Below are 7,151 nucleotides of genomic sequence, written 5' to 3'. Positions count from 1 at the left end.
AATATTTTAATTCATTTTAATTGTCCAATCTTGGTAGTCCACAGTTAGCAGTCCACAGTCACTAACTCAATAATTCATATATAGTTTATAATATTCAAATTAATTAATATGTATCATGACCCGTGTACATGTCTCAGACTCGATCACAACTCATACTATATATATTATTGTAGAATCAACCTAAACCCTGTATAGCTAACTTCAGCACTACTGCATATAGAGTGTCTATGGTTATTCCAAATAATATATATAGATGCGTCGATATGATATGTCAAAACCTTGTATACATGTCCCGATATTTAAAGTGCGTAAAATAAATAACAGAAATTAAATGATGATAATAAAATTGCGAGAATTAAAATTGCGATAAATAAAATTCGATAAATAAATTGCGATAAATAAATTGCGATAAATAAAAGGTAATACGGAATTAACAGTTAACTAGGAACAGTTAGCTAGGATTTTGTTAGCGTGGATTCTTAATAGAATTTCTCATAGTTAATTCGTTTGTTTCTAACAAATTTTATTTTGTCCAATATTTTCTTCATTATGTAACTTGTTGGATTCTGATAGATCAAAATTCAAATATGAAATTGAATGAAAATGGTTATTCTGTTGTGAACGGATACGTATATCGGTGGTTGTAAATAGGATAGTAAATGACTGTTGAATCAGATTCGAAGAATGTACAGTGTAATTTATTAATGTGGAATCTAAATATTCCTCTGGTATTACCTACCCGTTAAAATATTTTCATCATTAACAGATTGTACAAAAGAATTTTTAGTTACAATCTTTATGAAAAAATATATATACATATATATTTTCTTCAGATGTAATCATGGATTTAATGAGTCAATGTGATATTAAACTCATCAGATTTACGGCTAGAACTAGAGTGCACAATCTCTAAAACTTTAGAGATTACATAATTGCCATGAAGGACGAAGATAGTTTATGTAGAACGATTCGTAGAACGATGATTATGCTCGAGGTACAGAATGAGATGTTGAGGCATGGATTGTTGATGGTACTGGTGCTGTTACTGATGGTACTGTTGGTTCCGGTGATGTTGCTGAAGCTGGTAAATTTTGCACCATATTCTCCAAATTTATTTATTTTTTCGAGCGCGAAGTTTGTTGACTTCTCTTATTATTCCGGGATTATTGTCGGTTGGAACGAGCAAATGAATAAGGTTTAGAATCTGAGATATTATGTAATCATGACGAGATATTCGAGAAATGTGGGTGAAAATGATATTTCGGACTGGTTCACCGGTAAGTGCTTCAGGTTCTTTGCCAAGAGGTAAATTCGGTTGGTGGAAGTGATCGCCTTCTTCGCGTCTCCATTGATTAAGTCGACTATGAACCCATCAGATGAATTGGGGATGACTGATTGATTGATTCATTCCGGTGACACTGATAGGTGAAACTCCATATCGGAATAGCTGTCGAAATCCGAGGAATTTGAACTGGTTGAGGGATTCATCTCGTGCGATCAGATGAAGGACTTTTTGATAAGAAATAGATTATAGGATGTAGATTAGTACCCTGCAATACATAATTTACATATGCATATATAATACTAAAATCCCATAAGTTACGGAGAAATCTACGGTAGCTGTCAGGCAAAGTCTACAGTAACAGATATGCTAAGATATGAATTAGCAGATACGCTAAGATACGAATTTTGTCTATACACTATTCATGCAATCATTGCAGTAAGATATGTCTAGACTAAGAATGATAAGCAGGTAATTTCCTAAGGATGATAAGCAGATGATTTCCGACACGAAATGATAAGCAAAACTTTTGACATGCAGACACGGTCAAAGTCAAGACTCACTAATGCATCCTAACGACTATCAGTTAGACACACTAATGCAAGACCTGGTTCACTAAGACCACCGCTCTGATACCAACTCTAATGACCCATCCTAATCCATCCGGTCGAAGTCCACATCGATTATAAATGATTCACAATAGTTGATTACATTGCGAGGTACTTGACCTCTATATGATACATTTTACAAACATTGCATTCGTTTTAAAAGACAAATTTTCATTTACATCAAAAGTGGATGGCATGCATACTATTTCATAATATATCTAACTATAATTGACTAAATAATAATCTTGATGAACTCAACGACCCGAATGCAACGTCTTTTGAAATATGTCATGAATGACTCCAAGTAATATCTCTAAAATGAGCAAATGCACAGCGAAAGATTTCTTTCATACCTGAGAATAAACATGCTTTAAAGTGTCAACCAAAAGGTTGGTGAGTTCATTAGTTTAACATAAATAATCATTTCCATCATTTTAATAGACCACAAGATTTTCATTTTCAGTTCTCATAAATATACGTCCCATGCATAGAGACAAAAATATCATTCATATGGATTGAACACCTAGTAACCGACGTTAACTTAAATGCATAGAATATCCCCAAACAGAACCTCTCGTCTGTATAATAATAATCTCGAAGTACTAAAGCATTCGTACCCCGAATGGGACTTGTCAAGGTCCATAGATCTATCTTTAGAATTCGCGTCAATCAGGGGCCATTTCCCTAAATTCTTAGGTTACCAGACTTGAAGGGCAATATTCGGTTTAATAATCCAACCATAGAATGTAATTTTAAGTATTTGTTTGTATTTCGTAAAACATTTATAAAAGCAGCGCATGTATTCTCAGTCCCAAAAATATATATTGCAAAAGCAAGTAAAAAGATAGCAAATGAAACTCACCATATTGTATTTTGTAGTAAAAATACATACGACAATATTGAACAATGCATGGTTGGCCTCGGATTCATGAACCTATATCATTCATGTATGTATTAAAATATATTCTTGTAATCGAATAAATATTTATATTATTATTAGTGAAAATTTTATATTAATAATTTATGTATTTTATTATATTTTCATTTTGTATATTTTAGATAGATAATAGTATTAGTATATTTAAATTTATGGGTGTTTAACATATTTATATGTGATTACTCTTTTTGTTACAAAATACTAGTTATAATAACACTAGAATAATTATAATGATAATAATAATTTCCATACTACAAATAATAATGATAGTATTAATAATAGTCAAAAAAATAGATTTAAGGTATTAATACTTTTAGTCGTAATTATATTAATTTTTAATAATAGCAATGCTCATTAATAATAATCTTATTAATGAAAATGATAATATTAATAATAATACTTGTGTCAATATTAAAAGTACTAATAATTATAAAATGATACGAGTACTAATATTAATGAAAATAATAATTATTTGTATCGTTCTCATAATGGTAATAATAATAATCATAGTCATATTGATAATAGTAATACCCATATCGATAGTACTAGTAATTATAAGATTTTTAAATAAAACTACATTTATTGATTTTGATATAGATAATAATAATAATATTAATATTTATGACTATATAGTAACAATAATCTCAATCGTATTCCTAATAACAATAATAATACTAATAATATATAGGATGATACTAATAATAATATTCATGATGGTAATTTGTATTATGTTTGTAATAATGATAAAAATAATAATAATGATCATAATTTTAATAACAATAATACATATTTTAATATCAGTAATAATAATAACAATAATACTAAGTTATGATAATAGTATTGGTAATAATAACAAATTTAATAATAATAATTATCACTAGTAATAATAATCACAATCATAATAATAATAATAATAATAATAATAATAATAATAATAATAATAATAATAATAATAATATTATTATTAATATTAATAATAATAAGAATAATAAATGATAAATAAACTACCTTATAAGCTCACTTTAAAAAGAAGTGTGCTCAGCACGGATTGAACCCAAGACCACTCGAAACCCGACACCATCACTTAACCATTGAGCTATCGCCCATTATCTGTTTTATAACCCTCTGTAAATTTTATAACCCGTATATAATTCTGCTTCCTTTCTTCCTCTTCTCCCAAAAATTCAATCGACCAAACATCCAACCATAACATCAAGGTTTTGAATTTGTCTTTGGGTGTGAGATTAAAACATAAACGCTTTGCAATTGTGATAAAAGATTAACAGATAAAAAAAATTATACAGCATACCTGTTGTTGCTGTTACGACTTCAAAAAAAAAATTAACTTCAATTTGCAGGACGTTTTACATTATATCCATAACATGAAACTTGTTTTAAATCCTAGTTAGTAACTCTATCAATCATCAATTTAAACTTATCTGCAGCAGGTATCTCGAATTTTTATCAAGAATAATTGTTGACTTTTAAAAAACAAAACTTTGACTTAGAAATTCGAATTCGATACAATGATTTGCAGAAAGTTTAAAAGAATGATTCCTAACATAACAGCATTGTTACATTTTTAAGATTGATGCTAAATCGGATTTTTGATAATAAAAAAAAGGTGGAGTTACAGAGGTGTCATCGGGTTTTTCTTAAATTTTTGATGATTTTGATCAAAGTAAAATCTTTAGATGATATTAGTATTTGATACTTGTTACTGTAAATCACTTCGCTGCTTTTAATACTGACATTGATTGAATTAATTAAAAAATAAGAGTTGACAGAATTTTCTTCATCAGGTACAAAAATTGGATAAAAAAATATAAAAGGGAAATCGATTTATATCTGATTTTTGGATTGATTTGCTGTAAAGGAATCATTTAGCAGATAGATACAAAGATTGGATACAGTTAGTCTAGGATGTAAATCAAATTTGGATTCTGTGATGGATTAACTCAGTAAAAATAATAATAATAAAACTGATTTATATATAAAAGTCTGTATGTGCTCATATATATCAGCATATGTGTATATTCATATACTCTGTATATGTATTTATATATGTATAACAGTATCTCATATATATACATGTATCTATAAATATATATGTGTATTAATAATATTATTAATACTAATAATAGGTATATAAATAATAATAATAATAATACAATTAATAATGATAATAATAATAACTATAAAATTTATAACAATAATATTATTATTAATACTAATATTGGTTATCATAATACTAATATTATTAGTGATTGATAATATTAGTAATAATAATATAATAACAATATATATATATACATATATATATATATATATATATATATATATATATATATATATATATCAAACTTTATATTTATTTTACATATATATTGAAAGTAATAATAATATTCTAATAATAGTAATACAAATAATAATTAAGATCTAACAAGTTACATGTATCAAATCTCTTATTAAAACAATAATATTTATAATACTATTAATAATATTAAATAATAATCATAAATCAAATGTACCAGATTTCATATAATATCATTAATGATACTGTTATTAATATTAATATTAATATTATATTGATAATGAAGATATTAATTTTAATACAACAACTATATTTTAAATTGTATTTTATATTATTAATTACATAATATAATATGATAGCCTTTAATGAATATTTATTATTTATAAATTATATTTATATTATAATACGCATATAATAATAATCAATCATAGAATTTATAGTTAAATATATAGATTCATTTTAAATTTACACTCAATTACTTTGTATTCTATTTTATGTATTTAATTCAAATGTTTAAATCATATTTTATAATTTCAATTTAATATACATATACTTACATTTACATATACATATTTATTTACAACAATTGTTCGTGAATCGTCGGAAATGATCAAAAGTCAAATGTATACATGAACACAGTTTAAAGTTTTTGAGACTCAACCTTACAGTCTTTGCTTATCATGTCGGAAACATATAAAGATCAAGTTTAAATTTGGTCAGAAATTCCCGGGTCATCACACTATGTGACCGAGGAATTGAACTTCTTCCAACCAAAATGCACACTTTAAAAACTTAGCGTACAGTTTTTCTTTTCTCAGCAAATCTAGCACTTTTCTCAAATGTTCTTCGTGCTCTTGATCATTCTTCGAGTAAATAAGTATGTCATCGATAAAAATAATGACAAACTTGTCAAGATATGGCCCACACACTCGGTTCATGAGGTCCATGAACACAGCTGGTGCGTTAGTCAATCCAAACGGCATAACCATAAACTCGTAATGACCGTAACGCATCCTAAAAGCAGTCTTTGGAATATCATCCTCCTTCACCCGTATTTGATGATATCCAGAACGTAAATCGATCTTCGAATAAACAGACGAGCCTTGTAGTTGATCAAATAAGTCGTCGATTCTCGGTAGTGGGTAGCGGTTCTTGATGGTAAGTTTGTTCAACTCTCGGTAGTCGATACACAACCTGAATGTACCATATTTCTTCTTGACCAACAAAACAGGAGCTCCCCATGGTGATGTGCTTGGTCGAATGAAACCACGCTCTAAAAGTTCCTGTAACTGACTTTGTAATTCTTTCATTTCGCTGGGTGCGAGTCTGTATGGAGCACGAGCTATTGGTGCAGCTCCTGGTACAAGGTCTATTTGAAATTCAACGGATCGATGTGGGGGTAATCCCGGTAACTCTTTCGGAAATACATCGGGAAATTCTTTTGCGACGGGAACATCACTGATGTTCTTTTCTTCAGGTTTAACTTCCTCGATGTGTGCTAGAATGACGTAACAACCTTTTCTTATTAGTTTTTGCGCCTTCAAACTACTAATAAGATTTAATTTCACGTTGTTCTTTTCTCCGTACACCATTAAAGGTTTTCCCTTTTCACGCATAATGCGAATCGCATTTTTGTAACAAACGACCTCTGCTCTCACCTTTTTCAACCAGTCCATGCCAATTATTACATCAAAACTCCCTAACTCGACTGGTATTAAATCAATTTTAAACGTTTCATCCTCCAGTTTAATTTCTCTCTCCCGACATATATTATCTGCTGAAATTAATTTAACGTTTGCTAATTCGAGTAAAAATTTACTATCCAAAGGCGTCAATGGGCAACTTAATTTAGCACAAAATTCTCTACTCATATAGCTTCTATCTGCACCCGAATCAAATAAAACATAAGCAGATTTATCGTCAATAAGAAACGTACCCGTAACAAGCTTCGGGTCTTCCTGTGCTTCTGCCGCATTAATATTGAAAACTCTTCCACGGCCCTGCCCATTA

Source organism: Rutidosis leptorrhynchoides, chromosome 4, assembly GCF_046630445.1.
Source record: "Rutidosis leptorrhynchoides isolate AG116_Rl617_1_P2 chromosome 4, CSIRO_AGI_Rlap_v1, whole genome shotgun sequence".
NCBI classification, from domain to species: Eukaryota; Viridiplantae; Streptophyta; class Magnoliopsida; order Asterales; family Asteraceae; genus Rutidosis; species Rutidosis leptorrhynchoides.
Note: the sequence above shows the minus strand (reverse complement) of the source record.